The sequence below is a fragment of the Aythya marila genome (genome assembly GCF_965140915.1).
Source record: "Aythya marila genome assembly, contig: HAP1_HAP1_SCAFFOLD_179, whole genome shotgun sequence".
In the NCBI taxonomy this organism is placed as follows: Eukaryota; Metazoa; Chordata; class Aves; order Anseriformes; family Anatidae; genus Aythya; species Aythya marila.
This window is the reverse complement of record NW_028137479.1, coordinates 151,892-165,832: the sequence shown is the minus strand read 5'-3', so window position 1 is coordinate 165,832 and position 13,941 is coordinate 151,892. Positions and strand designations below refer to the sequence as shown.

At 40.3% G+C, this 13,941-nt stretch overlaps 1 long non-coding RNA gene across 1 annotated transcript; it reads right to left on the bottom strand.

Annotated features, from left to right (window-relative positions):
• LOC309890781 lies at nucleotides 1-2,354 on the bottom strand. The gene is made up of 3 exons (XR_014319447.1): nucleotides 2,216-2,354; nucleotides 1,109-1,155; nucleotides 1-110 (listed from the first exon to the last, which is right to left on the bottom strand). It is a non-coding gene; the product is annotated as an uncharacterized lncRNA (long non-coding RNA).
• Nucleotides 2,355-13,941: the final 11,587 nt, after the last annotated feature.

Sequence of the window (13,941 nt, the reverse complement as noted above, 5' to 3'; positions counted from 1 at the left end):
GTACTGACTGTGTCCGACTCTACAGCTGCGGCGCAGCTCCAAGTCCCTGTTTTCTCCGTGGACTCGTCTCACAGTTTTTGCACCAGCTCTGCTCCTCAATGTTCTGGTGACTGAAACGCAGAAACAAAGGATTTTGAAACAGTGAAGATGGGATTCTCCTTATTTAACCGTTGCTCTTGTAAAATGTAAACAGACAAACAAAAAAGGCACCCTGAAGTGGATTGATTTTTCTTTACATTTCAGATCAGAAGTTGTTGTCACAACCACTGCATTCCACTTCTTTATCGCTCTGCACGTTTAAACTGTCTACTTAAAACTGGGACCTGTGGGGAAATTTTTAAAGAGACTGAAAGCTAGCCAGACAAAAACAAACGTGCAACTTTTGTTCCATGCAGGAGGGAAATCTACTCCAGTTATTTCTGTCTTGGAAAAGTGAGAACAATCAACACCTTTCTCTAAGGTGTTTTCACTCCATTCATGTCAAACTGTATCTAACAGTGCTCAAAACAAACACTATGACATTGCAAGCCTCTTCCTAAGAGGTGTATGTTTGATTACTCTGTTTATGCATGCAGCACTTCCATTTCCTGCATTAGGATCTAACAGCTCAAGGAGGGAAGAATCGTTTCAAGAGAAACACCCAAACACCAGATAACTCAAACTCGTGCTTTTTAGAAAAAAGCCTGCCCATTGTTTACCATACAGCACCCTTTGGCACAGGTTTGTTGCTTGCACTGTCATTAAAAGAGACAAGAGGACAAGGGGAAGGGAAGAGCTACACCACTGTGCTGGTAGGATCACAGCTAAGGTTTACTTTTGTGCTTGCCAGCTATAAAACTAAGTTTGAACTTATCAAGTATCGATTTACTTTGCACAATTAGAACAGTTTGCTTTGTGCCTACCAAGCTGCAATTCACACTGCTCCCTCCCCAAGGAATTCATAAAATCTCCTATTTGCACCTACCTCTCTTCACAGAAAAGTCACTGAGGAGTGAATTCAGATGACTACAGAAGGCTTTGGGGCCAAATGAAAGCCATGGAGTGACCAAGTGCCATCCTCTTCAGTAACCAGCGTAAATAGGTATCCCGGGGACTTACAGCCACTTACCTGTGTTATATTCTTTTTTTCGTTCCAATTTTGGCTTTCTCAACTGCCTACATTAAGAAAGAGGACAGGGCAGAGAAGGGAGAAAAGACTTGTTGTATTAGACCCATCAAGGATGGGAAATTTCACCATGTTTACAAGCCAGTGCTCCATGGTATACAAAGAGAAGCCTGTAGGCCTCACGCAGGATCCACATCCCAAGTCTGTTGCGTGCCATATACACGCGGTTCTGTATGTACCCACATTTCCTAGCTTGCTCGTGTTGAATTCTCAAAATTATGAGCAATAGCACCCAAGTGGAAAAGATACATGTCCTGGTTTCAGTTAGGACAGAGTTAGTTCTCCTCCTAGTAGCGGGTAGGTTGCTATGTTTTGGCTTAGAATGTGTGAAAGGATGTTTAGAAGAGTGCTGATACCACCCCGATGTTTCAATTGCTGCAGAGCAGTACTTACAACAAGCCAAGGACCTTTCGGTGTCTCACTGTCCTACTGGCGATCAGAATCGGCGCACAGCAACAGCTGCGAGGGGACAGACTCAGGATGGCCGACCCCAACTGGCCAAAGAATTCTATGCCTTATGGCAACACGCTGCACCATGGATAGGGCGGGGCAGCCGGGCTGCTAGGGGTTACGCTGGGCACTGGTCAGCGGGTAGTGAGCAACTGCATTGTACATCACTTGTTTTGTACACATTACTAGTAGCAGTACTATCATCATCATCATCATCATCATTATTATTTTCCTGTCTTAATAAACTGTCTTTATCTCAACTCGTGGGCTTCACTTTCCCATTTCTCTCCCCCGTTCCAGAGAGGGAGGTGGGAGGGTTGCAGAAGGGCTGTGTGGTGTTTAGCTGCCGGCCGGGCTAAACCACAAGAACACCTCAAAGGGGTTGGGAAAAAAAAAAAAACAGGTTTTTTTAGAAAAGCGGGAGACTTTCACTGAGAAGAGGGACTCTAGTTTTAAGGTACTGGTACGCCATCAGCATGCTCACAGGCCTCTGCTGATTTTAGCCGGAGGTTTATCAGGCCACAACTCACTGCACATGCTTTCTCTCTTGCTTTTCAATCTACAAATCGAACAGAGATTGAACATATAGAAATACAGTACCTTGAAAAGCATCTTCTCTTGACATTTCCCCTCAGTATCGCCATACTTTCTTCAAAGCTGGAGACTGAACACCGCAGGATGCTTTTGCTCATTGATCTTAAACGGTGTCCGTTGAAACATTCAATACTGGGAGAAGAATAATCCTAGGGAAAGAAGGAAACAAGAATATATTTATGTGAACCACGTAGATTCAGATAAAGAAATTCTGCCTCACGCAAGTTTAATTGACCCTCCTGACTTGGTAGTGGGGCAACTAATGGCAGGCAGACACTGAAACGCTGCTGTGCTCAAGAAAAACCTGGAGAGAAAAAAAAAAAAAAAAAAAAAAAAAAGCTTTCAAAACTAAAGCTTCCCTCTCCCCACCATTTTCTTGTGGATAACTTAAGCTTAATATCCTTGGCAAAAAGATATTGCAGCAAAACCTTTCACATAAACTTAGTGTTTCGTGAAAAACAACAACAAAAACTTTAAATTCAATTGGAATTTTTTTCAATAAATTCAATTGGAATTTAAATTCAAAACTTTAAATTCAATTGAATTTAAATTAAAAAAACTAAACTAATTAATTTAAATTAAAAAAAATTAAATTCAATTGACTGTTCAGAGGAACAGTCAAGCTTGACATTATACATCCTAGAATTAAAATCTAGTTTGAGTTTTTCTCCCATCTCCAGACCTTGCTAAAGATGCTTATTAGGAGCTCTGTCAAAAAAAGTGTAAGGCTTGTTATATCAAAGCTTTGAACCCTTCTTACTGCCCTTGACCTTCTTCACATTGCTGCTCCTACAAGGGTGAGTACTATCATTTTTAGTACGGGAGGGAAGCTGTGATATCCTTGAGTGGGGGGTCGTTCTGTTTACAAAATGAAGTTCCAGTGAGAGTACATCAAATGAACCAACTTTCTTTGAACTTTAATTCATCACTATATTGAATGAATGACCTCTGGATTTCTCTCTCCCATTTGGAAGTCAATTTGAAAACAAAATACCTCTGCCATAAAGAGCCAGGCATCAGAGACACCTGTTGCGCCTCAAGAACAGAGAAGGTATGAACGACAAGAGCAGCTGAATAAAATGCAACTTGCCATTAGAAATGGGTGTACTGGCATCTACAGGTGCCGCTGGCACCTCCTCATTTTCATTACTCTCTTCATCTGGTTTCTCGTCTTCAGTAGCAGGGTTCTGCTGTGGTGACTTGGAGCTGTCGCATGGAGCCACGCTGCAGAGGTGCGACCTTGCAAGAAAGAATAGATACCAAAGATCTTCGTCGTGCATTTTTAGTTACAAATGCAGAGACAAGTCTTCAAATCCTTAGCGTTAAAGCACGTACCTCTTTTCTCACGAGATTCTTTAATTTGTTCACAAAGTCGTCCAAACTCTGTATCCGTTTCGTTCCTCACCATTGAATATGCAGTGTCTTGCAAAACATAGGTGCTGTGACGATCTGAAATTTTACAGACTTTAACTGAATGTTGTCTACCAACCAATGAAACTGTTTTGATCACAGAAAAAAATTGCTTTCTTCATAGGTTGGTTCCGAAAGGTTCTCTCAGTGAATATTTTCAGCATAACATCGAAGTTAATTAAAACAAAAGCACTAGTTCCTTGGGAACACTTATATCACAATTCCATGCCCAAGTAGCAAAATGATAAAATATTTACAGTCTGGACGTCCAAAATCATCTAATCCATCCGAAGTCTATTGTCCGCACACAGCATTTCTCCATCTATACGTTTGACAGATTTTTTAAACTAGGGCTAAAAAGCACATCCTCACCTGTAGATCTTTGATCCGGGTAGTACTCTAAGGCATTGTTACAGATTAGATTGATGTCCTTCAGCTAGTCTCCTGCAGCGAGGTACTGGCACGAGTCAATTTGAGTCAGAACTGTTGAAAGATCCATCGGCTCTTTAATCCTTGTGGCATAGTCAGGTACCTGCAGATCAAATACAAGCATTCAGAGGTTTTCATAACCTTGCACACTGTCTACTAAAATTATTCTGAAAACTTTAAATAAACGACTTCCTAAAAACCCTGAACATTTGCGATGCATCAGAAGACGCTGAAATTAACCAGTTTGCTTCTCAAAAATGGAAGGGCTCTTTCATTTTTCATTAGAGCGGCTAGGAGAGGACAACAAGAAGTAGGGAGGTCAGAAGCATGTGCATGGTAGAGAAGAAACACTGAGGGTGGGAGATTCATTTCACTTTGCTTCAGAAAATCACAACAGTGAAAGCTGAGCAAGCCATCCGGCATTCTCTTCGTTGTCGACATTGAGGAAAAGGTGCATGAATTGCACCTGTGAAGTACCTATTGCAGGCATCTACTTTAGAATGAGATAACTGGGCCCTGAGGTGCTCATTTCTTCCCTCAGACCAGAAGAGGAGACTAATGACCAGTTCAGATGAGGACATATGTATCTGTCTAGATTTTTCACAGCTCAAGAACCTAGGAGAAAAGGGGAAGAAAAGCCAGTGGATGCCCACAAGAAGAGGACTTTGCTGATCCGCAGGTATATTCAAGTTACATCTGTCTTTGAAATATACGCCCCTAGTTTAGGCTTATCTCATAAATTAAGGAGAAAAAGGCATCTAAGCAGCCAATTGGAGGAAAAAGAAAACACACTGCACTTATGGTTGATTCCTATTGAGGAGTTCCAGATGAAACAGAGAACAGGATCTCAAAACTTATTTTTACAAACTGCTGCTCTTATTCCTGTTCCCACAGGAACTGACAGTCCAATAAAGGGCTTCAGACTTCATTAAAGTAGTCCTGTAAATACTGTTTGTAATTATAAGGAAAGATCTCTGTGCTTTTCAGTGCTGTGACACGCCTACATATCAAAGCCTTTTCACGAGCAAACTGTGTTGGCATTTGGACTGGCTTTTTAGAATGAAACCAGGGCTTTCAGCAAATAATCCCATAAGAGACATTTGAGAGTCAGCAGAAGTAAAAGCACTGCCTCTGCTTCTTGCAAAATCCTTACAGTGCAGCCCTAAAAACAAAGTTGAACCTCACCCAAAACGCTGAGAAATACGAACACTGAGAAGTTACAGACACACACAGATCAGCACTACTTTACCTTCTGTGGGTCAACGGGCTTTGCAAATTCCCTGAAATGTCTGTCAGTGGCAAGTCTGTGAGTAACGTCCCTCAAGAAAATTCTAAGGTCACGCAAGGTATCCTCCTCTTCCTCCTCCAACATCCCTACTTTTGTGGGGATCACTCTTGTGGCTTCTGAGGCTCAGCTGGTGGTGCTACAGGCACGACTTCCAATGTCCAATCAACTTCAATTCATCAGGAAAAATTAGCCAATTTACAGTACTCAAATACAAGCATATGACAAATTACTGACAGAAAATGACCACCAAAGCAAAGCCCAAAGAGCTAGTAACTTCGATAGGAAAGTTTTAGATGTACTTCTCATATCCTCCTCACCTCTTTTCTTTACAGGAGGCTTAGCCACTTCATTTAGAATTAGGTCCTCAAAAAAAGATGCTCTCTCTGCCCTACCAGGCAACTCAATATTGCACACTTCTCCAAATTCCTTATTAAATAATTTTTGGATCTAAAGCAGAAGGACGAGAGACATTTCAGATTTAAGGCCACAAAAAACTCATCTTCTATTCCAAAAAGACGAGTACCTTTTCAAATTAATAATAACCTGAAGAACACAAACTGAAAAAAGTTATCTTCCTGGCCTTAAAACGCTACATTTTCACAGGCTGGCACGGCAAATTCAAATATCACCTTTAAGAATCACCTATAGAATTAATGCTCGGTGAAGGGATTGTACGCTACACTGATAAAGTAATGGCTTTCACCACATCCAACACCGCCTCCTTTGTATTTACTTGCCTTGCTGCAGCCTTTACTTAGAACCTTTATGGCTATAGAGGGAAGAGAAAGGCTTCAGCAGACAAGTGAGGGCTTTTTGCTGAGTTTTTATTTCTCTCCCAAAAGGTGTCTGAAGTAGCTAGTACCTCTACGTCTTCCTCCATTTTCAAGTTCTAGTATTAAAAGGTAGGTAAGGAATTTCACTACTTATTTTAGAAGGAATTTACAGCCTGTACAAAAACTTCTGTGGGAACTCAAGCACTTTCAAAGCAGTTGATAATAAACACGTCTAGGTAAGACCCGTTCTCTTCCCCCAATGACTGAGACCAAATCATCAGAATGACAACAGCGTGGTCCTGTTTTGGGCACCTTCCCTTAATGTAAACTCTCAGAAGTCAATGAAGTTCTGCACGTACTTTTACTACACTTTATTTAGGACTACAACTAGAATTCGATTCCAAAGTTACTTTAGCAGAAATTGGAACTCAGCTTTCCAGCTTGGAAAGCTTTGGCCTATATGAAGAAAGAAACTGATTTATTTATTTTTTTTTTTAATCAAAGTGTTTCAATTCTCTACTAAATTGCATTATTAGCAGTTTACCCAACATAGCATGGAATGGCAGACTGTCAGAAGAAATCTCTTCAGTAAGAACATCCTCTTGTCATTTCAAGCACTTCATATTCTTGACTGAACCACTTTGTAGCCACCAGAATTATTGTATTAATTTATTATTTGCATGTGTGAGAAGGGGGTGAAAGTCACTTGCTTGATTCAGAAAAAACCTGAAGCAGATGCTTTCACAGTATTCTTTTTCTCTAAGCAAATTTTAAGTGATTTGTTAGGGTGCCTGAGTAATAACAGCATGCATTTAAGAAAGCACAGCATTTTGATGCTGAAAGCATATATAAATTACAAGACACTGAAGAAATAGTAAGAAAAGTATTGACAAATACCTCTTCTGGGAGATCTGAGTGACGTACATCAGACGGAGCAAGCAGCAAAACTGGCGAAAATGCTGGAATGTTACGTAGTAGAGTTAGAAAAGTAAGTTTCAAGGCAGGTCCAGCGTTGTCCCACCATAAATGGATATCTGGGACATAAATTGTGCTTGGTGCTGTCTTCTGAGCATTTCGGATCAGCTAGTGAAAAGGAAAGCTTGGGTAAGAAAACTAAAACACGTACAAGAACCTCTTAATACATAGCTACATAGCCATCTGACTGCCCCATGAAATGAAACTGCGCGAACAGAGTGGCAAGCATCCTTTCACATAAGGAATTTCTCTGTGCACCCTTTCAGATTATCAGTATTCGGAGAACTCTAGTCAGAAGATGGGAAGGATATATTCAGGCAGTGGCTAGACACCGTAACTATATGGCCACAGCCACAATCATCGCATAACAAAGAAAGGAAATGTCCCTCTTAAGGGACACATCAGTATTCAGTCGTGTAACATGTCTGTCCTTACTTGTATGGCTCTCAAATGTTTCCACTAAAGGTAAAAATATTTTAAGGTAGTGATGCCAAACAAGAAAATGGATTTCCTGCCTAAAAGTAAAAACACCAAATCTGTTCATTTTTTCTAGTTAAAACCACATCACCGTGCAAATGAAGTGTTTTCTGAATGTTAATGCTTTTAGTGCACATACTGCAACAGCACAAGTTGTGTATGTCCGTGCGAAAACAAAATAAACAGAAGCCCCAAACCTTGGTTGCCTTACTAATATAATTTAGAAGAAGGCTACAAAAAGTAGCCGACATGCAGTCTGATACAGAGCCATCTACTGGGAGCACACAGTCTTAGGAGGCAATGAGAACTACTTTCTGGATCCCAGTGACATGAGCAGCATTTCTTTCCACAAAGAGATGTTTATTAGCAACACCGCCCAGCTTCCTGAGCTGCTAGCAACAGCCTCACTGTAAAACTGGGTATGGAAAATGTCGACATGTACAACATCCAGATTGTTTGTGGTGCTGTCTAAAAGAAAAGGGCATTTTCAGACAGAAGCAAACATCCCAGCACATTAAAACAAGGCCACCTCCATTACCAATGAATTTTGCTCACCTTACTTGCAACTCCATTGATCCTTTACATACAGTCAGTGAATCCGATGAGAAGAAAAAGAAAAAAGGTACCTGTCCACAGATTTCTTCTGGCGATGCAACGTTTGTAAGCAGAACAGAAAGGTCCAGGGTGTGAACGGGAAATTTCTCCAAAGCGTGCAACACCGCGGGTGCCACGTAAGAAACCTGGCCGTACCCTTCTTTTTTACTATTAGTAGACGGGGCTGGCATGATGTTGGTTCACAGAAAGCACTCCTAGAACAGGAGTTAAGAAAACAAGTTTATAAATGAGGTGCTGAATAGACACACAGATGTTCCAAGTAATTTTCCTATAGACTTTCTTTTCCCTCCCCAAATAATCCAAATGGCAGCGGTACATTAAATACATGTAAGATTTCCAGTTAAGTTATTCAGTCATTCCAATTGTTTCACCTTCTTCCCTTGTGTTTCCTATTCTTTACTAAACCAAGACTGCAAATTAATATCCCTGCAATCTTGCTTTACTTTATTATAAATTTATTATTTATTATATATTTATTATTTACTTTATTATAAATTTATTTTTATTTAAAAATAAATTGGTGAGGAGCATTTGTTTCCCCACTACAATCAGGCTGTACCTCTGCTGGCTTAAATCAAAGATGCTAGAGACTTAGCCTTGCTCTAAAGCACAGAAAATCTTCTGGACAGCACAGCAATAGAAACGGAGAAAAATAACTGATCCAGCTGTGACAACATGATCTAACTTTCCAACTGTGGGCTTGCATGACTTCCATACTAAAATATCACAAGATTAACACAACTCGGTGGCTTAACAAATAAAGACACCATTCAATTTTCTCTCAAGGTGTTTTAACAAGCCCTTTCTCAGTTTTCTTTCTGCTACATAATTCACTACTGGTTTAACAATCCTGGAAAACAGAAGGGCAAAAGGTGGCAACACAAACCCATAAAGCTGGGGTATTTTTAGCTAAAAGGACAGACTGCACATTTATGTGGTCTTGAGTCTTTCAAAGAATGCCATGGATTAAGTCAACGTGTTCTGGTAGTCTACGGATCACTTTGGCTTACGAAGAGAAGCCTGGGCTTTTCAATTTGGTCATTCAGAGCAACTTCATTACAACTTTAGTCCCTCCACCCTTTCTTCTTGTGAATACCAAGCACCCCTTCAACACACAAACTTGATGTTGCCCCTTCCTCTACCACCCCTCGCACTTTTAACAGCTGGAACTGTTTACAAAGACTCAGCAGACCTGAGAATTTAAACGTAACAGGGATCTATCTTTCTTTACCTGCTGAAACAGAGGCAATTTTTCTCTGGTCCGTCAGGCATTCCATCTTTTAATTCATCTCCAGAAACCAAGGATGCATCGTCATCACTGTCAAACATATCATCTTGTAAAATAGGATTGAAATGCTCTGAAAGGCAAAAGAGGTTTGTTAACTTTCCTGAATAGCCTTTGTCTCTTTCTCTTCCATTAATACAGCTTCTAAATCAGTGCCAAAACCCTTTCTTCATTTGAGAGCACACACTGAAAGCTATTTCCTAGAGTTCAGCCCACCACAGATCTAAGGAGATGGAACAAGGCCCTACAAAGCTGTACTAAGTCCCACTGATGTGTACGTATAAGGTACGCTACTCTTGGTGATTTTTTTCTCCCCCTTAGAATAAAGGAGATTACGAACAATTTCTGCAGTTGCTAAATAGCTAAAATAAAACAAAAACAAACAAGACCATTTCTTTCTGGAGGAGGTTCCCACAATGAAAGCATGGGGATAAAGGATGTGATGGCCACAGAATTCCATTCATCTAGTAAATATCAATGCTAATTGATCTCACGTGTATAGTACGATCCACAAACATTTAAATTAGGAGACTGGTTAAAAATGATGATAGCTAAAACAATATTTAGCTTAGACCAGTTATACTTGTATCCTGGTCCTGACATTCTTCAGAAAGGAATTAGAAACATTGACCTAGAAATGCTTCCCCTCCAAAGATCTGAGTTTTGATTTTTTAAAGAAAAATAGGTGCCTTATACTTCAAACCTCAAGTCAACCTCTACAAATGCTAATTATCTTAGCTGCCCTCAGAAGCAGGATGCTTCAGTAGAGAACGCATCGTCCTTTACTGTGTTTTGAGTCATTCAGAGCTTCCATTTGGCATTTCAGTTTCGAATCCACAATAAAACCTATGCGTTGTATTCCAGACTTGCCCAAAAAAAAGACATGCACATGGAAATAATAAAATTCTACCACCATTATGTCTGAAAGGTTTAAGTTGATTGCACAAACCGCAAGTTTTTGCTTTAGCAGAATTATAAAGAAGTGGATGCTGTGGTTATACCTTGCTGTCGGTCCTTCTTTAGCGCAAGCTGTGCATGCGGGAAGATCTTCTGCACAACTTGTAAAATATTCTCTACTGATCTTTTAAAAAGTGGCTTGAAAATGGGTGATAGTGCTTATACGGGTGAAGCCTTGATCCGGTTTGAAGCTGGAACAACCTTCTTCATAGCCATGAAAAAGTCCTTTGCTTTTATTTTAATAGAATTAACGTCTAGTAGCAACTTCTCCCTACTTGCATAAATCTGAGGATAGCATCGGCGTAGAGAGCACAGCACAGCTTCAGTACATAAAGATTTGATATCTGCACCACAGTATCCTAACAAACAAAAATCAAACGTTACATCGGTCAAGGCCCAGGTTTACAACATGCAACATTTAAAGAATTTGTAATGCCAAAACCAAACAGCTTAACAGGGAATTCAAAGTGCTACCGCTCTGCAGGGGTGTTTCATGTTGCTCACTGCCTGATATCCTGCGCTTATGCAGCTGAAGCAGACTCCTCATCAAAAACTATACTCTTGAGGAAGATGCCCCAGAACCATTTAATGTTCTCAGACAACAAGAGGAACGATAACAAAGAGTAAATAGATGAAAGCATCTCACTCAGATTGCTATGAAGGTGTGCCAGCTGCCTCGTTGACTAGTTGTGCAGCAAGGCACAAGAGCATGGGTACTGCCTGGTACAAGCTAAGGTTCTTTACAACTTGGTCACAAGCAAGAATCCGTTTCTGTTTCAGTCTTACCAATGCATTTCTCAGCTAGTTCATCAAGCAACATGTCCGGTGGCTGAGGGGTCCAGTCACCAGTATGAATCTTGACAATTTCTTTTCCAACCCTGAAGCAAAATCATTGCATTTTAGCTTGTCCCAAGTTTTCCTTAAAAATACCAACAAGAAACAAACAAACCAAAAGGCAAACAAACAGACAAAAAAAACAGTCCTCCCTCAAAACCCCTCATCTACTAATACACTTTTCTTACTTGCTCAACTTTCAAGTATTTTACAGTTATTTAATATACACTCTGCATTGTCAACCAGGAAATTGAATATTTCTTATTTGTTATACTGAACTTTTTCTAGGAACCTACAGTGAAAGAAAAGGCATTTATAGCTTCAATAACAAGTTTCCAAACTACGAGACCTAAGGACCCAGAGGAAAATACTGTAATGAAAAATTTATCCAGAAACATTTCTTTGCTGTCCAAAGAACTTCTCTAAAACTTAGCAAGCTTTCATTGGGACAGTCTCATTACTTCATCACATTTGCTTTCCAGCCAGTAAATTCACAGAAAGCACTTCTGGCACAATGCTTCCAATTGCTACAATTACTATAAAGAAGAAAAGAATTATGACTCAAACTACTACCACTGATCCGGGGCACAATCAAATGCAAACACGTCCACTATTCACTCATAAGGGAAGGATTGAGACCAAAAACACAACTTCATGATGAAAGCGCCCAAGTGGACTAAATAATTAAGCAAACAGGTACAACTTTGGGAATTAAAGGTTTGATTATAGAACTAACTACTTGGTGGTATCATCCTGACCATATATATCCAGTACCAGATTTGCCCTCCATGGAACAACGCAGTGTCTCCACGTGTCACTCTTTTGTTCAAGTTGTCAATTATTTTTTTTTCCTATAAAGTTGGACTTTGCCATGGTAGCACTAACGTTGAATTTAAGTTCTCACCTCTTAATTTGGCAAGTTGAAGAGGAACTGTCTGCCAAAGCGTCCTGGTCTTCGTAAAGCAGGATCTATAGAATCCAGTCTGTTGGTAGCTCCGATTACCACGATCTCCCCTCTGTTATCTATGCCATCCATAAGCGTCTGAAGAGTTGAAACAATGGAACTAATAGAAAAATATAATTTTTACTTACTGGTTCAGTAAATTTTGATACATTCCACATGACTTTTTTGATGCCGGAATAACCTTCTTCCTAGTGGTCATTCAAAACTGGGAAAAAAATAGTCTACCAAGTCGGGGTTTTTTTGATTTGATAATAAATCTGCAGACTGTTAAGTCATCAAGCACTTCAAGACTGTTTGAAATAATCTCTACGTTAATATAAAAGGAGTACTGCACACTTCTGCTCAGGAAGAAAATCACGGAAAATGTCAACTTTGATTTTAGATGTTGAATTTGTTGCAGTGAGATCTTCCTCATCGCACGATTCTATTTGGATTTAAACCATATTATCTATGGAGAGACCAAGATTAGGACAAGAACAGCACAGAGTTCAGCATGAAGCCAATCAGGAGCTCAAGTTTGTATTCTTTGTATTCTACTTTACCCTTCTCTTGCTGGAAGGACCTGCTTTTTGACTCTCCTTCTCTTCACTAGGAGCATGTTCCCTCTTGCATTCGTAATGCTCTTTCTCTGTGGTTTTAGTCTTGTCCTTTGTATCTTGGCATCTCTCTGTAACAGCTGAGGAGGAAAGGTTTTTAGAGCTACATTCAGTGTCACACTTGAGAGAGGAAGTTTGCCGCAATTTCTCACCAGGCTCACAAGACTCTTTGCCGGACAAAACGGTTTCTTTTGAAATGAGGTCACGTTGTTTTGATCTTCTTGGTTTCTCCTTGTCTCCACGGTCATCACATTGGTACTGGGCGAGGTATTCATCATTCCCAGGAGATTTCGGAGGGTCCACGACACTGCACAAAATAAAATCACATTTCTCACTTCTGCTGAAGGACATGAATATTAAGAGTAAAACCTTCCAACGTCGAACAAACAAACAAAAACCTCCGAACTACAGGAACCCTCGCAAAGATATGCCATTTAGAAACCTCTCCTGTGATTAGGACACCTTCTTCAGCTCCCAGAGAAAGTGCTTTTTCCCCTCTTGCTTCTGAAGCCATTGCACTAAAAAAGCAAACGCATCTGTCTCCCTCCACATGCTGCTCTGAATAAGAGCCAGAATATTCAAAGCCACTCTATTTGTTCTCCCCACATAGCCGAAAAAACACCAGTTGAAAGAGTTTTCTACCTCTCTCCACGAATTTACATCCACATATCCTATGACTGCAAAAATAGAAGGCGGGGCTCAGGAGAAACAGCCAGTGCTGGAAATGAAAAAAAGCAGCCTGTTTCTTCAGAGTCTTAAGCCTATGCTACTAGGAACAAAACAAAACAAAACAAAACAAAACAAGAGGAGAGGAGAACAACAGCGGGAAATTTACCTATTCTCCAGGTGTTCAATTGCAAAGCCTCCTCTGGAGGATCAACAGTTGTGAATTCAGTGTGCTTACGAGAAATCAGATCTACATCTGAACCACAACTACTTCAGTAGTATCACGAACTTCTGTTACTCTGAAGAAGCAGTCAGCACCGTTTCTATGTTAGGAAAGAGCTGAACAGAGTCTGTTATTCACATCAAGTAGTCAGGCAGGTTTCTTTAGGAAGGCTGGGTTTCACTAGAACATTACTAGCCTGTAAGCCTCATGGCATCACCTTCCACCTTGACTGCTGAACCT